Source organism: Mirounga leonina, unplaced genomic scaffold (genome assembly GCF_011800145.1).
Source record: "Mirounga leonina isolate KUSES-001 unplaced genomic scaffold, KU_Mleo_1.0 Mir_176, whole genome shotgun sequence".
NCBI classification, from domain to species: Eukaryota; Metazoa; Chordata; class Mammalia; order Carnivora; family Phocidae; genus Mirounga; species Mirounga leonina.
In genome coordinates this window covers 33,222,507-33,237,114 of record NW_023270454.1, presented here as the reverse complement: position 1 = coordinate 33,237,114, position 14,608 = coordinate 33,222,507, and the positions used below count along the sequence as shown (strand labels likewise).

Genomic DNA, 14,608 nt, shown 5'->3' with positions numbered 1-14,608 from the left:
AAGGAAAGGAAAGGAGAGGAGAGGAGGGAGGGGTAATTGGGGGACCACCTAGCTATGTTCAGTTTGTTATGTCAGCTTCTGTGTATCACAAAAATGTTTCAGCATGTGTTGAGAGATAGATGAGCAATTCAATCTTGCCCATTTTGTAGCTTAGCTGAAAGCAAAACCAATACAGCCTTAACATAGCTAGAAAACCACAATTAAAAATTCCCCAACTGGTGTGATCTAAACTTACAGAAATTAGGGTCTAGTTACTTCCTCTCTGCATATTTACTCCAAGGTGCAGTGAAATGGTCCCAAAAGAGAAGTGAGGAATTCCGTCTTGAAAAGTAGTATTCTCCCTAAATTACTAGCCAAAATGGAAAGCCAGTTCAGATTACAACATAACTTCACTAGGTAAAAGAGCATTCAATCTACCACTAATGCTGTAAGAAAAATAGTCAAGCCAGAGGGACACTTCAGAATCAACCTATTTTCAAAACCATTAGCACTTCTACTTTTTCCAATTAAGCTGACTCTATAGTAAAACAAAAAGCCTAATTTTATACTAGTTTCTGCCTAATAAGCAAGATGGTGTCATTACTCCATCTCTTTAGAGCAAGTACAGTACTACAGTATCCTAGCAAATTAACTACAAGAGTAGCCAAATCATGCAAAGAGCAAACCCAATAGTCATTCCCAAGATTCTTTTTATAGATAGCAATTTAGTCAATCAACCCTGGTGATCAATGGGGAGTTATATCAAAAGCAGACTGCCCTTATAGTCATAAAGCAGTGCTTTGGAAGCAAACCAGGTGGAGGGGCAGGGCAGGAACTATAGTTTTAAAACGTATAGCCAATACTACAATAAATACACCAATTTTCTTTATACTACACACTATAGAAAGTAATGCTTTACATACCTAATAACATCTTCTGTTTGCGGATAATAATAGGTATGGGTGGAGAACGGCAGAACCTTCTTCCCTGTTTACAAAATGGAGGATAATAATGGTTTTAACAGGTATTATGGGGTATGAGAAAGAAGGGAATCTTGGAGGAAAATGGCCTAGGATGCTGACCTATTTCTAAAAGTCAGGGATGAGTTAAACTATAATCTCTCTCTAATGGAATGACTTAATAATAACTGAGATTCAAACTGGAAACCCTAAATCATCCCCAAATAAAACTATGGTCATAATATGCTACCTTTTAAAAAGAAAGTATATATTATTAAAATAGTTATATCAAAAAAACATTTTAAATTGTTTTCCTCTCCAAAACATATTCTATGGAATTTATATTTTATCATAAGGTTTTAATCACTTTGGAGCTAGAATTGCTAATTTCTATAACAAATGGGTTCAAAGAAGTCAGAAACCCTCAGGAGCAAAGTCTGAGGTTATACTATATATAATTATATATTACTATATATATAAAGAAGTACTACACTTACTGAGTTAAAGTAGCCAGTCATCCATGGCAAGTAACAATACTAAACAAACAGAAAATGTTTACTTTATACTATTACTTTATACTATTTAAGATTTTCAGCAATTTTCCCCTAATTGGACCCTTTCCAAATGAAATCTTACAATATTTAAAACATATGAACAATATTATTAGTGTAAAATTTTTATAAGTTACAGATTTCCTGAGTTATATTTACTTACATAAAGAAAATTAATAAAGCAAAAAAAGGCTATCTAGTAAGTATAAAAACATGTAATCATTGAGTTTTTAGCAGTTTCAGCAACTTATTTCTATATTGTTTTGGTTACACTATATCAAGAAAATCCTGATAAAGATTAAGTAGTTGAATAAGAAATTTCTAAAAGATATATTGGAAATTTTCGATCCACATTCACAGTGTAATACTCCCTCTAGTCTTACACATTCCTGTCATGATGCCTAGAGACACTAGACATTATTAGAACACATTCCTACAGTGGGATGGCTAGCAATGATTTAACTATACATGGTAATGATTGATCTCTATCTAAATATATACCACTACACCCAAATTAAGTGAAATATATTCCCAATTCAGCTTATTTTAGCCAGAACCAATAAAGTTACCTGATAATTATACTTAACAAAACCTTCAAATCTGTGTTAAAACGTCTTTTCAGACATTTACCTGGCAATAATCACATAAATGAATAAGAGAAAAAGTGGCAAAATTAAAAGAACTACCCACTATTACCAAATAGAATTGTGTTCCAGGAATTCAAATCTTACATAATATTGGGGGGAGGGGGGGAGACCATTACCAACAAATTTCAGGAAGCTTAATAGAACATTAGAAATGGATCTCTAAGTACAGAGAATATAATCAGAATATTCCTAAATTCACAATGAGAAGAGTAGTAACAGAAGTAGGATTTGAACCTGCCCAACATCAAAATTTTTTTTTGATGGTAAGCTGTCTCAAAAACTGAATGGTGACCTAGATTGGCTTTCCTATTACTAAAGGTCTTAAAAGAATGATCCAATGCAGGTAAGACTTAAATAAGTGATATATTTAAAGATTTAAACTTTTTAAAAAACCAGGCTATCCAATTTCATAGTAGGCAATAATAGGATTTTTTTAAATGAAATAGAAAAGTATTGTGAAAAATACAAAATAACAATACTACCAAAGGAAAAAATTGAATTAGCAAATCCAAAACCTTCTTTCAAGAAAATTTTCACTAGTGAATTCTATCAAATATTTAAGAAAACCATATGCCAAGTTTTATATAAACTTTAAGTCTGGCATACAAACATTGGCCAGTATTATACAAAACAGAGGAAAAAAGGACACTTTCAGCTTTGACAAAAAGTTTAGCAAATCAAATCCAGTAATATATAAAAATAATATGTCCTAACAAAGCGGAGTTTTCCTAAGAATGTAGAGTTAACATGAAAAATACTTAGCGTTAATTCACAGTAATAGCTTAAAAGAAAAAAACTAAATGATCATGGCAGTAAATGTAGAGCATCCAGGGACGAAATCAAATACCATAAATAATTAAAAACAGACAGACAAAACCACTGAGTAAAGAACTTCTTCAACCAGATAAAGGGTATCTATGAAAGTCCTATGGCTAACAACAGATTTAAGAGTGAAATAAATATATTCTCCCTAAGTCTGGGAACATGGCAAGAATGTCTGCTCTCATTTATTTATACTCATAATTATACTGCAGAAATCTAACATAAAAAGGTAAGAGAAAGAAAAACAAAAAGATCAAAAAAGAGGTAAAACTGTCTCTGTTCATATGATTGTTTATGTAGAAAATCCTAAGAAATCTAACCCAAAAAGGTACTATAAACAGGAAATAAGCACTGGTGAGGATATGGAGAAACTGAAACCCCTGTAAATTGGTGGTAGTAGAACACAATGGTGAAGTCAACTGTGGAAAAGTCTGGCAGTTTCTCAAAAAGCTAAACATAGAATTATACCACATGACCCAGCTATTCCATTTCTAGGTACATACCCAAGAGAACGGAAAAGAGGACTCAGATACGTGTACACCAGTGTCCACTGCAGCATTAGTCACAAAAGCCAAAAGGGGTAAACAGCCCAAGTATCCACAAGCAGATGAATAAATAAACAAAATGGAATGGAATATTATCCAGCCATAAAAAGAAATGAAATTCTAATGCATGCTACAACATAAATGAACTTTGAAAACTTTATGCCAAGTGAAAAGCCAGACATGAGACAAATACTGGATGATTCCACTTATATGAAATGTCTATCATAGGCAAATTCATATAGGCAGAAAGTTGATTAGATATTACCAGGACCTGGGAGAGGGAGAAAATGAGGAATTATTGCTTAATTAAATTAGAGTTCAGTATTTCTTATCACCTTAAAAAAAAAAAAAAAACTGCCATACATTACTGAGAGCAATTAAAAGATAATCTAAATGAAAGATAAACCATGTTCATAAGCTAGAATACTAAATATTAATGTCAATTTGTCATAATGTCTTATTATGACATGTTATACTAAATATTGTATGATAGGTCTATTCTCAAAATCGTGAGATCAGATACTTCACCAAAGAAGACTCTCAAATTGCCAACACACAAAAAGATGCTCAATATTAACATTAGAGAAATATAAATTAAGCCAGAAATACCTCAACTTTGTGCTATTATTTTCATATACATTTTAAACTGAACAATACATAGTTTTTGCTTTAATCCTAGGTAATTTTTTAAATTAATAAAAGTGTATATAGTTGGTATAATTACCCTTTCTTTAATGTTGATTCCTTACAGTAGATGGCACTTGTAATCTGGTGCCATTTCCCTTCAGACTAATGAACTTCCTTTAGAACTGCTTGCAATGCCAGTGGACTAGTGAAAAATTCCATCAGTTTTTGTTTACCTCTTCAATGGTTCTCTTGCTTCTAGAATTTCCCTCAGTATATTCCCAGTATATAGCTTGGCTAGGCCTAATTTCTGTCCTATGCCACTGAACGGCAGGAGGCTGGGATGCACCCAAAGCCAAGAAAGCTACACATCACAGTTGCAGGTTTATCTGGCTTCTGCCTCATTTTGGTCATTTTCTGCTGCTTTCAAACAGCTGGAAGTTTTTCTTTCAATATTTTACCCAGATTTTATAACTGTTATCTGAAGGATGATTCACTCAACTACTTCACTGGCCTGACTGCATCATTACCAGATGTCAGAAACTCAAAATTCTATTAATGTTTAGTGAAAAACTTCTAACATCCTTGATTTTCTTTCCTCCCTCCGAATTAGGACCTTCATCTCACCACATAAGAATTTAAAGTACTCCTATTTCCTTCTAGTCTTTTCTCCCTTAACTCACATAGTACACTGACAGTGATTTCTTATCTATCACACTGCTTTTATCATTAGAAACAATGTTTTCTGTGAAAACCAGGAAACATGTAATGAGAAACCTAATTTTAATTTTCAACTCCACCACTATCTGTGAAACTATAAGTAAATCACAATCTCTGTGATCCCTATTTCTACCATCTACAAATCAGAATATCATCTGCCTCATTAGTTAAGCTTAGGACCAAAATATAATAATTAATGTTTACAAGTGTAGACAAGAATTGGTCAAAGATGTTATAGGCTTTGTGACATGAGAGTAAATGAACTGTTAAAATCATTATATAAAAAAGAACAAATGAACAGACTCGGACAGTCAGATAATGAGTTCATTCACTAATTCAAAAAGCATTTACTAAGTTCCAACCAGATATCAAACTTTTTTTTTTAAGATTTTATTTATTTATTTGACAGAGAGAGAGAAAGCAAGAGAGGGAACACAAGCAGGGGGAGTGGGAGAGGGAGAAGCAGGCTTCCCGCCGAGCAAGGAGCCCGAAGCGGGGCTCGATCCCAGGACCCTGGGATCATGATCTGAGCCAAAGGCAGACACTTAATGACTGAGCCACCCAGGCGCCCCTCAAACATTTTCAAGGCAAATTTTTCAGCATAAGAAGTAATAATTTTGGGGTGCTGAGGACATAATAACTGAGGTAAAATAGGTAATGAAGAAATACATGGCATTTGTGAGGCATCACAAATCTGTGATAATTTATATAATAAAAACAGAGACCATCTCCTACAAGGATATGTAATGAAGAGGAGCAAAGCTTCAACCTAGTTTATACTTAAGAGGTATATAAAAGAAAAGAGCAATAACAAACAAACAAACATGTAGTCAGAGACATCACAGAAAAACCATAAAGTACAGTATTACAGAAGACAAGGGAGAAGTGAATGTTAAGAAGAAGGAAAATACCAAATGCTGAAAAAGAGTAGGACAGGATGAGAAATGAAAACACACAGATTTAGCAACTGGAACTGTCTTACCTTGGGGATAATATAAAGCATTTTTTTTAAAGATTTTATTTATTCATATATTTGAGAGAGACAGAGACAGAGATAGCAAGAGAGAGCACAAGTGGAGAAGAGAGGGAGAAGCAGGCTCCCCACTGAGCAGTGAACCTGATGATTTGGCGCTCTATCCCAGGACCCTGGGATCATGACCTGAGCCGAAGGCAGACAGATGCTTAACTGACTGAGCCACCCAGGCACTCCAATATAAAGCACTTTAACATCAGCCTAACTAATGTCTGTCTACCTGGTTAGGTAAGAAAAGAAGTTTACTTTCACTCAAGGAAACAGAACGTTAGTAGAAACAACAATCAAACTGCAGAAGGTAATTGAAAAATAATTGATAAACTGGACAACTAGAGTCAATATAAATCAAACAAGCTCAGTGATAATGGGAAGGATAGGGAAAGAGTAAAAGTAAGTATGATAAGACAGAGAACCCAGCATGGAGCATAATAAGAATAACAGAAAACAGCAAGGTTCAAGTGACAGGAAGAAGGGATAAGATTAAGAATATAGATGTTAGCCTTTGAAATAAATGAAAACATCGTGTTCTTTGAGTAAAGACAGACTAAGGAAAGAAAGTATAAAATATGAAATGAGAAAAGAATGACGAAAATAGAAATAGGACTGGTCTTTTGAGGACAGTGGAAAGGTTCCAAATAACTAATATGTAAAATGAAACAGAAGATCAAAATGAGATAAGGATTACCAGGAAGCACTGAGGCTAAAGCTAAGGGAAAAGTGCTGATTTATACTAGAAAACTCTAAAGACAGTAATAGGGTAGAACTCTAGCAAATCTAGGTAGTCCATGAACAGTTGTAATTATTTCAATTAATAGACTGGGAAATTTGTGAAGAAAGATTAGGAGAATGGAAACCTTGAGTATTCATAAGAATAAAATTGAGATGATGATTAAATTAAAGGTGGGTTACTCTGGATCAAGTTTTTCATTAAAAAAGAGGTAAGTTCTGAAGGAAAAAGCTTTTAGGAAAACTTCCTTGTATAATGTTACTACATAAATTGTACTGGGAGAAAAGGGAGTCAACTACTACTGTGTAATGGTCTTCGGACATTTGTACAAAAATAATGTGACATTTAGAATAATCCAAGTCCATTTGAGCTTTCCTCAGTAAGATTAGTAAGTAGTGAAAGACCCTTCTGATAAAGAATAGTTTAATTGTTCTATCCATGCAACCCTGGCCAAGGTATATTAATGAATCACATCAGCAGAACAGCAAACTCGAAGACATGGGCTGAGAATCTGCTACCTACAGTATAAAGCAGCTCCTACTGACTTCAGTGACAAATTAGTGGTTTAACTAAAGGGTAATCCTTCTTACTCTTGTAAGAAAAAGGGGTCAATTAATATTAAACCCACATTTCAAATATAAATACTCAGTGAATATATTTATTATGTTAGTAAGCATATAGAACAAGAGAAGGAAAATATAGTTCACAAAAACCATTTTACCTTAACTCAGCCATAAATAGGTTATCAAAATCCTCTTAATTACCACATGCAACATATACCATAGAAGGAAGTAACTCTCAACTAAATCTTTTCATTTTTTATTACAACAGAAAATGTAACACCATCATGAATGAGATATGTCAGTTTTTATTTCCTTTTCCATTGCAAAATGTCCATGGATGGTATAACAGAAACTATAAAAATACCAAACTGAAGAACAATATTACCTTTCCAATGGACACTTGATTGTTAACCAATGGATACCATGATTTAAAATCAACTAAAAAGATGAGTATCAATAACCTTAGCTCTATAAAATTTCATAAAAATAGACCAGATTATTTGAAGTTAATACAGAATAGTATTAGATAATACGAATGATACAAACAAAAGTAAATTTCCTTAATAAAAATATATTTACTATAGTATATTACAATCCCTTGCCCTCACACAGAAGACCAAGGCTACTTAGAATGGTGATATCCCATTGTTATATGCCATTTCTCTATAAACCTACATTAGACAACAGTATAGAACAATTCATTCTGAAATATGCCTTCAACTGATAGAAGCCACACAATGATAAAAAATAAGGAACTAAAATTGTCCCATAAAAATCAAGAAGACACATACCTAACTAAAGCAGAGGTAAACTATACATATTCCACATGTAAGTTTACAAATACATCAAAATATTACTGCCAACAAATATCCTGCACAAGACTAAAACCAGGAAGATTCTCAAAATCTATTCTCTCTTCAGAGAAAAGAACTCAGATAATAGTGTCAGCCTAAAAGGCAATGGTTTATTAAGGTCTGACATCAAACACACATTAACTGCCATGATAAACTAAAGTATTACCCAATCCAAAAAACTAAACATGAATTCACGAGACTAGTATCAATGAATTTATCACACACAGCTAACATTTTCATGGTAACCCATGGGATCAAAATATAACATTTTGCTTAAAACAATTAGCTAAGGAATTGAAGCACAAAGATAATTGCTTCCTTTGGGCTTTGGCTGTCAAACACAAGAAATGCCATTACTTCACAGTCCTACAATAATTTAAACTTTGTCACAGATTTGCACTATCAATGAATATTTATTTAAAAATACATTTGCGGGGTGCCTGGGTGGCTCAGTAGGTTAAGCGTCTACCTTCAGCTCAGGTCACGATCCTGGAGTCCTGGGATAGAGCCCCACATCAGGCTCCCTGCTAAGCGCAGAGTCTGCTTCTTCCTCTGCCCTTTACCCTGCTCATGCTCTCTCTCTCTCTCTCTCTCAAATAACTAAAATCTTTTTAAAAAATACATTTGCAGTATGACACTAAAAGCACAAGCAACAACAACAAAAAACAGATGATTGAACATCATCAAAATTAAGAACTTTTTTGCTTCAAAAGACACCAGAAATAAAGTGAATAGATAATCCACAGAATGGGAGAAAGTAGTTACAAGTCATGTATATCATAAGGGAATAGTCTTCAGAATATATAAAGAATGCTTACAATTCAACAATAAAAAGACAACCCAATTAAGAAATGGGCAAAAGATTTGAACAGACATTTCTCCAAACAACATATGTAAATGGTCAATAAGCACATGAAATAATGCTCATCATCAGTCAGTATAGAAATGAAAATCAAAACCACAATGAAATACCATTTCACACTCATTAGGATAGCTAAAACACACAAAAGCCTAACAATAACAAGAGTCTGTGAAGATGTGGAAAATCTGGAACCCTCATATCCTGTTGGTGGGATTATAAAATAGTGCAGCCACTTTGACAGTTCCTCAGAGTTAAACAGAGAGGTATCACATTACCCTGCAATTCCATCTCTCTAAGCATTTATCTAAAAGAAAAACACACGTCCACACAAAAACTTATACAAAAATGTTCACTGCAGAAGCATTCCTAATAGCCAAAAAGTAGATACAACTCATCAACTAATGAATGGATACACAAAATGTGGTATACAATGGAATGTTTTTTCCATAAAAATGAATGACACACACTACAACATGGGTGAACCTTGAAAATACTGTTACGTGAAAGCATCCAGACACAAAAGGACAAACAGTATATGCTTCCATTTATATGAAATGCCCAGAATAGGCAAACCCATAGAAACTGAAAATATACTGGTGGTTGCTTGGAGGCAGAGCAGGCGGTGGGACAGGGAAAGGTGTTTAAAGGGAATTAGGGAGTGACTGCTAATGGATAAAATGGTGGATGGAAGTGTCCTAAAATTAGATGGTAGTGACAGTTGTACATCTCTGAATATACTAAAAACCATTAAATTGTACACTTAGGGATGAATTTTCTGATATGTAAAGTGCATTCCAATAAAGCAGTTACTAAAAATAATTTGCAAAAATGAAATATATGATGTAAGTATATACAATGCAAAGAAGACTGCTTCCCTCAAACTAACTCAAATATATGCATCAATGGGGAAAAAAATATTATGTTAATTTTTTCTACTTAATATATCTCCAGAAATCCGTTACCACATTTTTAGGTAGTAAAATTTGTTTGAGATTTTTTAACATCATTTGCTCCTTAAAATGTTACATTTATTATAAATATACAGTAAGCTGAAGAGTTATAATTGTTCAATATTTAAGCATCAACTGTGATTATTACAGAATTTTAGAAACATCATTTGGTTAAATATTTATTCTTTCAAACACATCAAAAAGCATAATAAAAGAAATCAATGTTTATTATTAAATATTTCTTCATGTATCTAGGAAACTTCCATTAGCTAATCAAATAAATGTATTCATTTTTTTTTTTTAAAGATTTTATTTATTTATCTGAGACAGAGAGAATGAGAGAGACAGAGAGCACATGAGAGGGGGGAGGGTCAGAGGGAGAAGCAGACTCCCCGCCGAGCAGGGAGCCCGATGTGGGACTCGATCCCGGGACTCCAGGATCATGACCTGAGCCGAAGGCAGTCGCTTAACCAACTGAGCCACCCAGGCGCTCCTAAATGTATTCATTCTTAATAATATTTCACTAACTACATTAAAACAATTAAACTAAGACACTTGATAAACCAATGCCTCACACTGCTGAAGTATATTTAATAATTTTTAAATCTATCACTATTAACTATTAATCTATACAGTCACCAGAGTCTAAAATACAATGTAAAGTAAAACACATTCTAGGATTAACTGTCTACTTTCAGTCAAAATAAAAAAGTAAAAGCTTTACTTAGTGAAAGCATATGTTTACGAAATTCTTCATATTTTGTTATTACAAAGAAACTGGAGGAATGCAAATAGGAAATAGCTTAGGGCCTTACCACAGTACTGGTCTTCATGTTGACTTACTGGGGTTAACAGAACCTAATGTAAGGAGGAGTCAAGTAATGAATGGCTAAAGAAATCTGTACTACTATCAACAGCTAATAGAAAACTGCTACAAAAATCTTACATGAGGATAATCCTGTTTCATTCACCAAAGTATTAGCATTCCTGTTCAGTAAGACTACTACTTTATTTGAAGTCTTTTAATATTTAGATTGCACACTCAAAGAATTTTCTAAATACAGTGTGTACAAAGAATCAGAAGGAGATCAGAATAAATATAAAGAAATTCCAGTACCAGGTAAAAATTAAAAGAAATATGAATTATATTTATAATTTACACTGGTTATTGTAAACGACATTAAGGTAACATACATGCAAACTTAAATAATATGTAAAACATTTAACACTGAGAATATGTACTTACCTAATACTTAACAGCCTTTTAAAAGTCCCCCTGCTGGTTGAGACTCCCTAAATAAGAAAAAAAAGAAGAGGAAGAGGAAAAGCAAGGGGAAGAGGAAGAAGAAGAAAAAGAAGAAGGAGGAGGAATAGTTTTCCCACTTCAGAAGTTACCCCTACTCTGTAAAATCTACCCAAGAATCCAATTTGTATGAGAATAATTTGGGGTTTTTTTACAACACTGAAACACAAATCATATGCTGAAACTTTGGCACATGATAAATATAAAACATTTTTTCTTAATCTTATAAACAATTTAAATTTTATATGTAATATATAGAAAAGCTAATGAATTATCAAGATATTGGCAGAGTTTATTAGATTGGCAGAGTTTACTAGACTACAAAGAATGAGCTCTATAACAAATCAGATTTTAAAATTATAGACCAAGACAACAGCAAACTAACACTGTCTCAGAGAAGCACTCATATGTTAAATTCTTCCTGACCATTAACATACAATGTCATATACTACATTCTAGTATCTGTAGTTATCACCTTGTAAGTAGCACCTAGACAATCTAACTATAGAGTTAAAGTACTAGTCACTGAGGTAGAAAAATTCTTTACAAAGTATTCTATTTTTTTTTAAAGATTTATTTGTCAGAGAGAGAGAGAAAGAGAGCAGCAGGCAAAGGGAGAAGCAGGCTCCCCACTGAGCAAGAAGGCCAATGCAGGACTCAATCCCAGGACCCTGGGATCATGGCCTGAACCAAAGGCAGATGCTTAACTGACTGAGCCACCCAGGATCCCTTCATTCTATTTTTTTAAATTAAAGTAAGGAGCATTTTAAAATCAACCTAATGTTGGGACGCCTCTCTCTCATTCTTTCTCTCTCAATAAAAAAATAAAATCAACCTAATGTTAATAGAAAAAAAATTAAAATATTTTACCCATAATAAAAGGAAATGTATAAACTAATTTTACTATTTACAAAAGTAAGTTGTAAATAATTTTATAATATATACCCTTTCAGTCAAGTGTCAAGTCAAAATAGCCTTCAAAACAAAGTTCAAAATGCAAGAAAAAAAGCACTAAATATTATAGAGCTTTTATTGTTTGCCAGGCACATTGTTCAGGACTTGAAAAAACTTAAACACACTTTTAATTACCTCATTTACTCCCCATTTTACAGATTAAAAAAACAAGCCTTATAGAAATTAAGTTGCCTACTTAGAGATATAGCAGCTGCCTTTGCACAATCCAATGTCTTTAAGGCATGGTACTATGACTCTTCAAAAACGAAACAAAACTGGGGCACTTGGCTGGCTCAGTTGGTAGAGAATGTCATATACTCTTGATCTCAGAGTTTTAAGTTCAAGCCCCACATTGAGTGGGGAGCCTACTTAAAAAAAAAAAAAAAGAAACAAGACGTAATATTACATAAAACTAGCTCAGTCGGTTAAGTGTCTGCCTTCAGCTCAGGTCATGATCCGGGGGTCCTGAAATCGAGCCTTGTGTCAGCTCCATGCTTGATGGGGAATCTGCTTGTCCCTCTCCCTCTGCCCCTCCCACACACCCCTGCTCATGCTCATGTTCTTGCTCTCTCTCTCAAATAAATAAAATCTTTAAAATATATGTGTATATATAATATAAACTTAGACTGTCTCTTTTAGAGTCAACAAAAGTGTTCTTAAATTCCTTTTAAAGAATTACCAGAATACAAATCATGTATCTTACTAACAGAAAATGGTATCATACCAGAATTTACAATACTACATACAAAATAAAATACAAATGTTTTCTTATAGTAAGCCACACCCAAAAGATTTTCTATCACTACTACTGTTAAAATCCATCAAATTTATCCATCCATAGGCCATTGAAAAAGGAAGAAGAAAAAGTGTATTAGAGACTTAAAAATGAAGGTTAAAACAATAAAGCTTCTTCTATGAGATGACAGAAAAATATCGTCATGACTTTCAGATAGGCAAAAATTTCTTAAACAAGACATGAAGATCAACCAATGGGACTTCAATAAAATGTAAAGGTTATGTTCTTAAAAAAGTGAAAATGCAAGCTACAGAGCAGCAGAAAATATTCGCAATGCACATATCCAACAAAGGACTCATGAACAAAATATTATTTTAGAAAAATAAGTCACCAAGAACAAGACAACCCAATTTTTAAAACAGGCTAAAGGCCAAACAAAACTTCACAAAAAAATAATTTTAAAACCCAATAGGCATACTGAAAAGGTACTCAATATCACTATCAGGAAAATATAGATAATGCAATAAGAAACTATTACCAACCAAAATGAGTAAGATTTATCTAAAAACCAAGTGCGAGTGACTGCCGGGAGATATGTAAATTAGTATTACCAGTATGGAAAACTATTTGGAAGTATCTACAAAAGGTGAAAATACCCATAGCCAATGACCAAGTAATACCATACCTGGGTACACAAGCAATAGAATGTGTACATATGTGCACAAAAAGCTATACACAAAGTTTATCACAGCAGCTTTATCTAAAGAGCCCAAAACTCTATATAACCCAAACCGTCCACTGGCAAAGGGGGGAAATAAAGGTAGCATATACATATTCATGAAATCCTAAACCTCAGTGAAAATGAGAAAACTAATGTCATACACAAAACAAGATACATCTCACAAACATAATGCTGTTTGAAAGAAGCCAGGTGTGGGTGTGTGTGTATATATACATTTTTTTAATTTAATAAATTCAAAAACAAGACAAACTTATCTCTCATCACAAAGTCAGAATAGTAGTTAACTTTGGGTGAAGGGGTTATTTGATTGGGACAGGACACAGGGCAGCTTCAGATAAGTTGATATACTGATCTATGTTGCAACTACAAAGGTATGTTCACTTTGTAAGTTTATCAATATAGAAAAGTTAATCTATAATTTTCTGTATGTAAATTATACTTCAATTATTTTAAAAGTTTTTATAATTTTTTTAAGATTTATTTAGAGATAGCACATGCACATGAGTGGGGGGCAGGGGCAGAAGGAGAGAGAGAATCTTAAGCAGGTTCCATGCCCAGCGTGCAGCCCGACTCAGGGCTCAATCTCACAACCCCAAATCATGACCTGAGATGAAACCAAGAGTGAGACACATAACCAACTGAGCCACCCAGGTGCCCCTTAAAAGTTTATTTTTAAAAAATAGATGAAAAATTACTTCACAGTAAAATAACTTCAGGTCATCATACTGATGATATGTACTAATTTAAAAATCTGAATTTCCTAACAGTATATTTCAATTTATTTCTACTGACTCTATATAAATAAATATGCCTGGCCACTTTGTATTAATAAGTTTTGAGAATAGTTTCAATGTAAATATAAATTTTAACAGCAAAAAATTCCTTATAATTGTCTATTAATACTAGAGAAAATTTTACATAAAATCTTGCTAATGTCTGTTCTACACCGGCTCAAGTTAGGTTTACAAATGTGTAATTTTGTACACATATTAAAAGTATTAATAGCTAACTCAGAAATTGATTTCAAAAGCAATCAG

The 14,608-nt window shown here is 33.3% G+C and overlaps 1 protein-coding gene across 7 annotated transcripts in view; it reads right to left on the bottom strand.

Moving 5' to 3' along the window:
• Positions 1–14,608, bottom strand: part of FBXW7 (F-box and WD repeat domain containing 7) — a 220,775-nt gene that overhangs the window by 135,424 nt on the left and 70,743 nt on the right. The window contains exon 1 of one of the 7 annotated variants that reach the window (XM_035022892.1): positions 903–922. The exons of 4 other annotated variants lie outside the window; for them this stretch is intronic. The gene's annotated coding sequence lies outside the window, so the exon portion shown is untranslated. 2 more of the 7 variants (XM_035022898.1, XM_035022893.1) reach the window with 2 other exon arrangements.